This window comes from Hyaena hyaena, unplaced genomic scaffold (assembly GCF_003009895.1).
Source record: "Hyaena hyaena isolate Hyena2069 unplaced genomic scaffold, ASM300989v1 scaffold_1222, whole genome shotgun sequence".
In the NCBI taxonomy this organism is placed as follows: Eukaryota; Metazoa; Chordata; class Mammalia; order Carnivora; family Hyaenidae; genus Hyaena; species Hyaena hyaena.
In genome coordinates, this window is record NW_024081859.1 from 451918 (window position 1) to 465090 (window position 13173).

The window sequence follows — 13173 nt, forward strand, 5'->3', positions numbered from 1 at the left end:
TTGAAATATACATTGTATTTTTTTCTCCACATATCTTTAGGCTTCAATTCTATTAAACTGCTAATTTCAGGTCTTCAGTCCTCACTTGAAATCAGGATCTGACGTTGGACACCATCATGTTCAGTTGTCTCCCTTTCCTGAAAGTGCTTGTGCAAGACATTTACATATGGCTGCTTCAGTATTACAGCCTATGTTTTATGGTTAACAGCAGCCACAGCATGCTTGAAGGTCTCATGAAATCAAAAGGAAGTTTGTGATTGCATTTAGTCTGCACTTACTGCGTACTCACAATCTAATCATTCCCAAATACAATAAACTTCAGATAATATGATTAAATACTTCCGCCATGGTTTTCTCAACCTTTGTATTGACTTTCCTAACATTTGGAATGGTTGCCTTGGTGAGGAGGCATAGCAGGAACTTGATTTATAGCTGTACTGTACTGCCTGGGTCAAATTTAACCAGCCACTCTTCGCAGATGCTGAAAACTAAGAATGAAAACTTATAGCCTGGAAAACTTGTGTCCACACAAAAACCTGCACATGAATGCTTAAGGCAGCTTATTCATAATTGCCAAGACTCTAAGCAGCCCAAATATCCTTTAGTAGGTGAATGAATAAATAAACTGGGGTATATCTAGACAATGGAATGCTATTCAACATTAAAAAGAAACGAGCTATCATACCATGAAAAGACATGGAAGAAACTTAAATGCATATTATCAAGTAAAAGAAGCCACTCTGAAAAGGCTGCATGCTGTGTGAGTCCAGCTATATCACAGCCTGGAAAAGTCAAAACTATGGAGACAGTGAAAAAATCAGTAATTGCCAGTGGTTGGTAGAAGAGAAAAATGGGCAGAATGCAGCGGATTTTTAAAGTATGAAACTATAATGGTAGATACATGTCATTATACACTTACCATAGAATGTGCAACACCAAAAGTACATGTAATGTAAACAATGGACTTTGGGTGATAACGATGTGTCCATGGAGATTCATCAGTTGTAATGAATTTCCCACTCTAGTGGGGCATGTCCTTAGTGGGGAGGCTGTGGATGTGTATGGGCAGGGGCTATATGAGAAGTCTACTTTCTGCTCAATTTTGGGGGGAATTTAAAACTACTCTAGGGGAGCCTGGGTGGCTCAGTCGGTTGGGCGTCTGACTTCGGCTCAGGTCATGATCTCACGGTTTGTGGGTTCGAGCCCCGCATCGGGCTCTGTGCTGACAGCCAGCCTGGAGCCCATTTCAGATTCTGTGTCTCCCTCTCTCTCAGACCTTCCCCTGCTCACATTCTCTCTCTCTCTCTCTCTGTCTCTCAGAAATAAATAAAAAAACATTAAAAAAATAAAAATAAAAAAAATAAAACTACTCTAAAACATAAAATCTTTTGGGGGCACCTGGGTGGCTCAGTCGGTTAAGCATCTGACTTCAGCTCAGGTCACAATCTCACAGTTCATGGATTTGAGTCCCGCATCGGGCTCTATGCTGACAGCTCACAGCCTGGAGCCTGCTTCAGATTCTGTGTCTCCCTCTCTCTCTGCCCCTCCCTAGCTTGTGCTCTGTCTCCCTCTGTCTCTCAAAAATAAACATTAACAGAAATAATAAATAAAATATTTTTTAAAATTGTAGGCTAAATCATCACAGTAAACCTAGTTTTCTTCACAACCAAAATTTTATAAGTAAGTGTCTCCCTTTGTGTCTCAGTCCCACAGCACCAGTGAGCAGATGATACAAACAGAATGATTTCCCTGCCCTTATGCTGCCCTGCTTCTTAATGAGCAAACAATGGCTCACTTAAATAATAGAAAATTAGTTAATTTTATGCCCTCTCTCTCACTAGTCAACTTGGTATCATTTCTTAAATTCTCCTTTGCTTTTTGATTCTGATTATCAAGGCTTAAAAAAAATTAGAAACGGGACTTTAAGAGCAAATTCTGCTTTCAAATACCTTCTTCAATGCAGCCGTGGCTGCAATGACATATGCTAGCCACTGGAAGGCACTAGACTCATAAATCAAGGACTCCAGACTTTTCAATACCACCATCTGCTAAAAAAAAGGACAGGGAGGTGCCTGGGTAGCTCAGTGAGATCGGCTGATTGAGCGTCTGACTATTGATTTTGGCTCAGGGTGTGATCTCATGGGTTATGATCTCATGGGTTGTGAGATAGAGCCCTATGTGGAGTCCTGCTCAGGGCCCCATGTGGAGCCCACACAGGAGAGCAGGAAGTCTGCTTGGAATTCTGTCTCTGTCTCTCTCTCTGTCCCTCCCCTGCTTGCTCACATGCGCACGTGTGTGCATGCTTGCGCTCTCTCTCTCTGTCTCTCTCAAAAATAAACAAACAAACAAAATAAATAAATAAATAAACGAAAACTTTTTAAAATAGGACATTACCATTTACAGAGTCTATGAATAATAAATCTAGAGAGTAATGAAGGGTTGTAATAGATTAAATCTTTAAAAGAAAGGAAGGGGTAGTGGAAAAGCCCTCAAATGTCAAACACTGCTAATTAGGGTTTCACAAGGAGAACAAAGTGTTTTTGCATTAAAATGTAAGTCATGAAGATTAAATTGGATTAAAAGTAATTTGATTTATTTATGCTTCTAACTGGAAGATATGTATTCACACAGTCATTTCGTAAGTCTCTAAATACTTTAGTTATCTTCTAAAATTCTCAAATTCCTAAATAAACTCTCTGAACAATATCCTATCATGCCTCAACTCAGAATTTTCAATGAATTTCCATTTTAATTTTTTAAGTTTTTTTTAAGTTTACTTATTTATTTTTGAGAAAGAGAGAGAAAGAGAGCTCCGGGAGGAGCAGAAAGAGAGGAGAGAGAATTCCAATTGTGGGGCTCGAACTAAGGACCTGCGAGATCATGACCTGAGCCGAAATCAGGAATCAGACCCTTACCTCACTGAGCCACCCAGGCACCCTCCATTTTAATTCTGACAGAAATAAGTGGGCCCTCAGAATAGTGTTCGCTTTGCTTCCAGCTTGCGTTCCAGCTCTCTCTCCCCTAATCCCTTCTCGTAATTGTCTCTTTTTGCAGCATTGTTCTCTTTCTAGAAAATGTCCTTCTCACTCACAGTTTTGGTGACCAACTATCTATTCATCAATCACCCATCTGTAATTCCTATCCCCAGCCCAGATGTATACTTGGAGCTCCAGCTCTGCATACCTTCAGGCTGACCTTGTGACATCTCCCCAGCCCATTCACAGTGGCTCAGCAATTAGTACCACCTTCCATTCTGGTCTTCGAGCCAGAAACTCGAAGTCGTCCTGGGTACTTTGATCCCTGCACTTCCATGACTACATTATCATCACATCCAGCTTGCTTTTCCTGCCACATACAGGCCAACTGCATAATCTAGTCTCCAAATGTGAACACTTTTGAGAGTAAAAAGAGGAAAATAAACATTATACCAAGGGCCACAAGCATATACTGGGATTACATATTTTCTCACCACACAGGGCCTCCATTTTTCTCCATGTCCACTGCTACCAACAAACCCAGAACTCCGTCATCTTTTGCCTCAATCATCCCAGTGGTCCCCTAGGTCCTGGTCTTCATGGACAGACCCCTATGGTGACCCTCTATTTCATGCTACACAGGCAGCCAGACACACAGCTATCTGAAAATGTCAGTCTGGGTCACCTGGGTGGCTCAGTCGGTTAAGCGTCCTGACTACAGCTCAGATCATGATTTCACAGTCTGTGAGTTCAAGCCCCTTATGGGGCTCTGTGCTGATAGCTCAGAGCCTGGAGCCTGCTTCAGATTCTGTGTCACCTTCTCTCTCTGCCCCTCCCCCACTCACACTCTGTTTCTCTCTGTCTGTCAAAAATGAATTAAAGGTTAAAAAAAATTAAAAAAAGAAAATGTCAATCTAATAGAAACTATCCCCCCCCACCTCCTACTTACAACCTTTGTATAGATTCTCCTGTCTCTTACATACAATCTGAGATCCTTAACCCAGCTAAGGGGCTCAGAGTGGCCTGGCTCCTCCCTGGCTCCTCCATGCCTCTAGAACCACACTCTTCCTGCTATCAAGACACATTGGGCCTTTCCCTGTCACTGAAAATTGTCGTGGGCCTTCCCAGCAAAGCACCTTTGTTTTTGCTCCTTTTCTTTCCTGGAGGAGTCTTCCCTCTCCTCTTCCCCTAACTAGGGGTTATTGACCTTCAGATTCGTCAACTGTCACATCCTTAGGAAAGGCATGTTTTTAATTCTTTTTATATTTATTTTATTTTAAAGAGAGACACAGAGCACAAGCAGGGGAGGGGCAGAGAGAGAGAGAGAGAGAGAGGCACAGGATCTGAACCAGGTTTCAGGCTCTGACATGTCAGCACAGAGTTTGATACAGAGCTCAAACTCAAGAACCATGAGATCATGACCTCAGCCGAAGTCGGTGCTCAACCGACTGAGCCACCCAAGCGTCCCGGAAAGCCATTTTTTTAATGTTTTATTTATTTCTAGGAGAGAGAGAGAGAGAGACACAGCGTGAGCAGGGGAGGGTCAGAGAGAGAGGGAGTCACAGACTGAAACNTTTTTAATGTTTTATTTATTTCTAGGAGAGAGAGAGAGAGAGACACAGCGTGAGCAGGGGAGGGTCAGAGAGAGAGGGAGTCACAGACTGAAACAGGCTCCAGGCTCTGAGCTGGCAGTCAGCACAGAGCCCGACGCGGGGCTGGAACGCACGAACCGCGAGATCATGACCCAAGCGAAAGTCGGACGCTTAACCGACTAAGCCACCCAGGCGCCCCCCGGAAAGCCATTTTTTAAATCTCCAGTCAAGTTGTGCTAGCCTGTCTCCCACCACAGCTTTGATTTCTCCCCTCCTTGTGGGAGCAGACCCTTCTGCCCAACTGCTCCACCCATCAAGAGGCACAGCTTAGGGGCACCTAGGTGGCTCAGTCGGTTTAGGTGTCTGACTCTAGATTTTGGCTCAGATCTCACAGTTCATGAGATGGGAGCCCTGCATCTGGCTTTGCGCTGACAGCATGGAGCCTGCTTGGGATTCTCTCTCCCTCTCTCTCTGCCCCACTCCCTTGTACTCTCTCTATCTCAAAATAAATAAATAAGGGTTAAAAGAGAGAGAGAGAAAGGCACAGCTTATTCTGCTGCACAGATCTAAGCTCACGGTGTCTGCCTTTGCTCAACCCAATACAACAGTGGGGAGTTCTCCAGTTCTGAGCCGAAGGCTGAAATAGACCCGGAAACATCTGCTTTCGCACGAGGGCATGCCAACCACCACGTGAGAAATGGGATCCACTGAGGCCCCGGGCTGCGAGCCACGTGGAGGAGACTAAAGGCCCCAGCTGTTAGGAAGCTGTTTCACAGTATAGACAGTACCATTATTTTGTTTTGTTTTGTTTTTTGTTTTGTTTGTTTTGCTTTGTTTTTACCCATTCCACTATCTGTTGACATTTACATTATCTTTTTAATATTTTAAATGTTGCAATAAAGGAAATTTTATCTGCCTCTTAAGGCACATATATAAGTGCTTCTCTACAGTAGATACTAAACAGTAACAGCACTCAAGTGCAGTGAATATGCACTTTATTGGATATGCATAGATAACTGCCAAATTATTTTCCAACCTAGTTTCACCAATAGTATTATATAATTGCCCTACTACATAGCCAACTGATTTTATCAAACTTCAAAAATAATGCCGTTTTGGGGTGCCTGGGTGGCTCAGTCAGTTAAGCGTCTGACTTCGATTCAGGTCATGATCTCAGAGTTCGTGGGTTCAAGCCCCGCATCAGGCTCTGTGCTGACAACTAGCTCAGAGCCTGGAGCCTGTTTCAGATTCTGGAGCTCCCTCTCTCTCTGACCCTCCCCTGCTCATGCTGTCTCTCTCTCTCTCTTTCAGAAATAAAAAAATAAAAAATAATGCAATTTTAATTAATTCAAAGTGGTATGCCATTGTTTACTTTATATTTTTCTACAATGTGAGGTTGGTCACCATTTTATATGTTTATTAGCTATATGTATTACTTCTATAAATTTCTTGTTCTTACCCTTTGCCCATTCTTTTACTAGGTTCTTGTCTTTTTCTCATGGATTTCTAGGAAAAGTTTATATATTGTAAATATTACCCCTTTGTTACACGCACTACAAATATTTTTGCCTGTTAATTGCTAGGTTACAATTCATTAAGAATGCTTTTTTTTTATAAAAAAAAAAGTTTTTAAATCTAGCTGTGGTCAAATTTGTCAATGTTTTCCTTTATAGATTTTGCTTTTTTTCTTCTTATTTAAGTGGGCATTCATTAAATCAAGAACTCAAAAATATTTTCGTAGATTGTATTGGGTTTTTTTGGTTCTAACTTTTTCTTCCCAAATGGAAAATTAGTCACTCCAATGTCATTGATTTAATGATTTATCCCACCTGTGTCATATGCAAAATTTCGATATCTACCTGGCCCCATCTCCTAATTCGGCTTCTTGGACTATTTAGCTACTCCTACAATAATATCACCCAATATACCTTGATCTTTCTCCTCTGCCTCTCCAGAACACAAAGAGGAGACCAGACGTGAAGCCCCTGCCTTACCCAGAGGACAGAGATTCTGAGGAAAGACAAGAAGGTATTCCCCTTCCCTTACCAGGGAATGCCTCCTTCCAGACTGGAGTCAGTTAAGTGGCCACCTGTGGGGCTTCCTGTGCCTCAGAGTTAAATTCAATTTTTAACTGATACAATGTCCTTCTGTGAGAGTTGACTCCTCCTCCAGACACCAATGGTCTGAATGAGATGCACTCCATTCTTCCGAGCAATTGAACCAACAAGACCCAAGAGAATATAAATTCCAGATTGCTCGGATTACTGGCTAAGAGCCAGTCACGTAGTCTCCTACGGAGTGTCAGTGGAAGACGTATGATAGAGGGCCTCTGCCCAGGCAGGAAGAAAGAGCCCCTGCAGTTATTCCTCTCCACTCTCCCCCACATCTCCATGGCCCTGACTCTTCTTCCTCCATGTTTAACGTCTGGGATTTTGGTTCCACATTTCTATACACCCAACCCCTTTCCCACACTCCTTTTAGCATTATAAGTAAGATTTACTGATATTTATGTAAGGGGCGATGATAATAGCAATAGGTTTGGTTTTCTGTTTGTATGTTATAAGGTTTTTATTTATTTTTATAGATTCACCATTGCCTTTTTTATTTGACCTTTTTCCTTTTGGATCTATTTTCCTTGCTAGACTGTGTCATCTAGAAATTATTTTGTTGGGGGCAGAGTGGCTGTAGGTGTTCACTTTGTGAGTCTTTACAAATTTGGAAAAGTCTTTTATTTTCACTCTCTCACCTGAGTGATAGTTTAATTAGATATTTGGAAAATTTAGAAGTCTAGATCCAAATTGCTTCCAATTGGAATTTTGAAAAATTAGGTCATGTTTTCTGGTACCTAGTGTTGCTGATGGGAAGTCTCATTTCTATCTTATTCTTATGCCTTTATATTTAGGTTTTTCTCTCCATGTAAGTCTTTAAGGTGTTCCCCTTGCTTGTGGTAGTCTCAGTTCCTCCATGCTATGTAGACGTATGACTGTGGTACAGCGATCCAGAGGGTTAGTCATTAATGTCATTCACCTTTAAACCCATGGTGGGGTCTCTCAGCCTACTGCCTATCCACAGAGAGATATGGGTACCTGAGGGTTAGTTTTAAGTACCATTATTCCAGTCTGGTCATCCTTTTGGTAGTGCAACTCTCTCAAAGTTTTAGCTTTTATCAATTTGATTTCAGCCAGTGACTTGTGACAATGGTTACACTCTGATAAGACAGCCTTCTAAAATGGCCCCCAATGAACTCTATCACCAGGAATCCATACTTGTTTTAGATTGCTTAGGCTGCCATTATAAAACACCACATCCTGGGTGGCTTAAACAACATAAATACATTTTCTCACAGTTCTGGAGGTTTGGATGTCTCAGATCAAGATGTTGACAGGGTTGGTTTCTTTTGAGGCCTCTCTTCTTGGCCTGCGTTGACCTTCTCTCTGTGGACGTATGTGTTTGATGTCTCTTTGCATGTTCAAATTTCCATAGACTGGATTAGAGCCCACCCTAGCAACCTCATGTTAATTTAATCACTTAAGTGATTAAAGGTTCTATCTCCAACTACAGTCACATCCTGAGGTACTGGGAGTTAATGCTTCAACACATGAAGTCTAGAGAGACACAATTCAGCCCATAACAACACCTTTGTACAACTGCCTCCCATTCAAGTGTGGACTGAGCCAAGTGATGTATTTCTTTTTTTTTTTTTAATGTTTTATTTGTTTCTGAGAGAGAGAGAGATAGCGTGAGCAGGGGAGGGTCAGAGAGAGAGGGAGACTCTGAATGGGAAGCAGGCTCCAGGCTCTGAGCTAACCGTCGGCACAGAGCCCGATGCGGGGCTCGAACCCACGAACCGTGAGATCATGACCTGAGTCGAAGGCATATGGTCAACCGACTGAGCCACCCAGGCGCCCGCCAAGTGATGTATTTCGGACCAATGGTATAGGTGAAAGCAATGAGAATCACTTCTATGATTGCAAAAGTTTTCAATGCTAGATTCTATTGCCTTCTCAGCTTGCACACAAAATTAATCAAGCTGTCATTTAGAGAGACTCATGTGACAAGGAACTGAGGACACCCTCAGGCCAACTGCCAGTGAGTAACTGAGGTCCTGAGTCCCATAGCTCACCAGGAACGAAATCCTGCCAACAACCACTGAGTAAACTTGAAACTGGATTCTTCTTAGTCATAGATGAGACTCAGCCCTGGCTGACACACTGATTGCAGCCTTGAAAGAGACCCTGAAGCAGAAGACCCACTAAGCATACCCAGATTCTGTGAAATAAGGGGAAATGTGAAATAACACATACTTGTTGTTTTGAACCACTAAGCTTTGGAGTAATTTGTTACACAATTATAGATAACTAATACATACCCCCCCAGGTGTTTTTTTTTTATACATACTTCTTAGATTTGCAACAACATTATCTTGCTTTCTCACACACTTTTTTCTCTCCTCTTTCTCCACTTAATTACAGGTAACTTGAGCCTATGGGTTTTGTTACAAGAGCCATAACCTTAGTCTTTGTTCTTGAGTCACTGTTTTCTAATAAAGGGATTCTCTAGGCTCTATACTCTTAGCTAAAGTCTAATCTGAAACATTTTAAAGCATTTGGAAGTTTAACAATAGTGTGATGGCTATACCCTTGATCAGATCCTTGCCAAAAGGCAGGTTTTAATATCCTCTTGCTCTAAGCTGTGCTGTTTTTTTGGAAGGGTGTGCAGAGGGGTGAGGGCTGAGGAGGAAGGGTACTGGGAGAATGAGATTAAAGTAATTGTTTCTTTTAACCCTGCAAGAGCCTGAATTCAGATACTCTCTATTCCCTTTTCTTTTCACTTGCAAGTAGGTTTTCTTTTATAAGCTATTTGAAACTGAAATCAACATACACTATTAATGCTCTGTATTTCAACCTCTTCCTCTAGAATAACCAGTTCTTCAGGTACATAATCTCCTTCTCAAGGTAATATCTGACAATGTTGCCAAATATTGCATCACTAAATACACAGGTAACTATTTTTCTAGGCTCTAAGAGCAGTGTCCTCATTGCCCACTATCTGACCACCACTAAGATAAAGACACATAATTTAGATTTTTGTAACAACAGCACCAAATTACTGGTTCCAAGTTCCTTAGAAACAACCTAAGTAGGCTATGCTGTGATGACAAATAATCCCAGATTCTCACTGGCTTGATACAGGACAAATGTATTTCTTAGTCCTGTTGTGTGTCCTACTTGGGGGATCTATTTAGCTGAGTCAATCAAGGACCCCAGGGGACAGTCTCCATCTCAACACACTTCCACAAGCATTGCACCAGGGCAAAAGGAACATGATGAATTGTGCATCCACACAAGCAACAATGAGCGAAAGAAGCCAAACTCCAAAAAGTAAATGTTGGATTATTCCATCTATACACAAAACAGCAAAATTAGTCTTTGGTGTTAAAAGTCTAGAAAATTATTTTTGTTAAAGTGGCATATGGGGCATATGTGATACACAAAATAATGGTCCCCAGGTTTTTGTGAACATCTTAATCCCCGAGACCTGTGACTATGTTACCTGATATGGCAAAAGGGATTTTACAGATGAAATGAAAACCATGGGCCTTAACATAGGGAGTTTAGTCCTCGATTATCTGAGTGAGCAAAGGAAATATCCTAGGCCCTTTAAAGTGGAAGAGGAAAGCAAATATTAGCCAGGAGATGTGATAAGAGAAAAGGCATAAATAATTTGAAGCATAAAAGGGGCTATATCAAAATAAAAATCTGCAAACAATACAATGAACAAAACTAAAAGACAACTTACTAAGAGAAGACATTGGCAAATGATTTTTTTTGTAATTCTAACATTTTACTGTAATCAAACACCAGCAATCATCACAAAACCTGTAGAAAAATTTGCCATCCCATACCATTCTGACAGAAATCATGACAATTGGGGTGCCTGTGTGGCTCAGTGGGTAAACCACCCGACTTGGGCTCAGGTCATGATCTTACAGTCCGTGGGATCGAAACCTGTGTTGGGCTCTGTGCTGACAGCTCAGAGCCTGGGGCCTGCTTCTGATTGTGTCTCCCTCTCTCTTTGCCCCTACCCTGCTCACTCTCTGTCTCTCAAAATAAAGACATTTTAAAAAATGTGTTACATAAAAATTTTTTAAAAAGATTGGCGCTGTTAACTTCAGCCGTCTGCTGTTTGTGAATGCCACCCATCTCTTTTTTTCCCAAATTTCTTTTTTAATTTCTTTTTTTTAATGTTTATTTATTTATTTTGAGAAAGAGAGAGACAGAGCACGAGCAGGGAAGGGGCAGAGAGAAAGGGAGACACAGAATCTGAAGCAGGCTCCAGGCTCTGAGCTGTCAGCACAGAACCCGACGTGGGGCTCAAACCCACTAACCGGGAGATCATGACCTGAGCCGAAGTCGGACCCCTAACTGACTGAGCCACCCAGGCTCCCCTTTTAATTTATTTTTTTAATTTACATCCAACTTAGTTAGCATATAGTGCAACAATGACAAATGATATATCTGATAAGGGTTAGTATCCAAAATATATAGAACTTTACACAGCTCAACACCAGAAAAACAAATAATCTGATTAAAAATGAGTGGAAGACATGAACAGACATTTCTCCAAAGAAGACATACAGATGGCCAGTAGACACATGAAAAGGTGTTCAACATCGCTCATCAGCAGAGAAATACAAATCAAAACCACAAGGAGATATCTGTGCTTATACCGGTCAGAATGGCTAAAATCAAAAACACAAGATGGGCAGCTGGTTAAGTCAGTTAAGCATCAGACTCTTGATTTCAGCTCAGGTCATGATCTTGCGGTTTGTGGGATCCAGCCCTGCATGGGGTTCTGTGCTGACATCGTGGAGCCTGCTAAGGTTTCTTTCTGCCTCACTTTTTTTCCTCTCTTTCCTCCCCCCACTCAACACTCTCTCTTTCTCTGTCAAAATAAAAAAATAACCTTTTTTAAAAAACACAAAAAAGAACTTTCTTGCACTGTTGGTGGGAATGCAAACTGATGCAGCCACTGTGGAACACAGTATGGAAGTTCCTCAAAAAGGTAAAAAAGAGAACTACCCTGCAAGGGCACCTGGCTGGCTCAGTTGGTGGAGGATAAGACTCTTGATCTCCGGGTTGTGAGCTGAGGCTCCACGTTGGGTGTAGAGTTTACTTGAAAGAAGAAATTAAAAAACATTTTTAAAAAATAGAACCATCCTATAATCCAGTAATTGCATTACTGGATATTTACCAAAAAGAAAAAATACAAAAACCCTGTTACAAAGGGATTCTTGTGCTCCCTGTGTTTATAACAGCATTATTTACAATAATCAAATACATTATGTAAGCGGCCCAAGTGTCCATCGATAGTTGAGTGGATTTGATGTGATATATATATATATATATATATACACACACACACACACATTGGAATATTAAAAAATAATTTGCAGTATAAAAGAGAATGAAATCTGGCCATGTGTAGCAACATGGATGGAACTTGAAGGTGTTATGCTGAGCGAAATAAGTCAGGCAGAGAAGGACAGTTTCATATGTTTGCACGTATAGGAGGATTAGGAGGAACTTAACAGAAGACCGTGGGGGAGAAGAAGGGAGGAAGTAGTGGGGGAGAGGGAGGGAGGCAAACCATGAGAGACTCTTGAATGCTGAGAACAAACTGAGGGCAGATGGGGCGGGGGGAGTGGGAAGGAGGGTGATAAGCATGGAGGAGGGCACTTGTGGGGATGAGCACTGGGTGTTATATGGGAACCAACTTGACAATAAACTATTTAAAATTTTAAAAACTAATTTAAAAATTTTTTAAAAAAGAGAGACTCAACCCATGGTTGCAAGCTTTGGAAATGAAAAAAACAAAAGGGAGCCAGGAGTCAAGGAAGGTAGGGGCCTCTAGAAGCTGGGCATGGTCCTCAGCTAGCAGCCAGCAAGGAATGGGCACCTCAGTCCTACAGCCGTGAAGAACTGAATTTTGTCAACAACTTGAATGAGCAGGAAACCAGTTGTCTCCCAGATCCTTCAGAAAGGAATGCAGCCCTATTAACACTTTGATTGTATCCCAAGGGTGAGACCCTTGTGGGTTGTATGAAGGTGCTAAGATTGTTCTGCTCATTCACAGTGGCCATAGAATTGGACCCAGCAAAGGAAGACAGGAAGGACGTGGAAGGGGGCCTGAGGGGGGCTGCTGAGATGCTCGGAGTGCCCATTTCTTGATCCAGTTATATGAACATGTTCACTTTGCAGAAATTCACTAGCTGGACACTTATAATCTGGGAGGTTGTCTGCACACGATAAAAAATCTACACTAAAACAAGCCAATGTAAGGACCTGTTATTGAGATCAATGCTATAGGTATGGGAGAATCATTTTTCTTTGGGCTTCTTAGAAACACACAGAATTCCTCCAGAATTTCTCACTTGACAGACAGTAGATAGCCTCCTGCTCCCTTTGCTTGAAGTTCACCCCTGAGGGCATCGAAACCCTCAAACTTGTGGGCTGTGTGTTGGCTAAGGAGTTCCCTTAGTAGCAAAGAATGTTTTGGAGAGAATTATGGAAGATACTCTGCATGCACTTGAACTATCAGCTTCC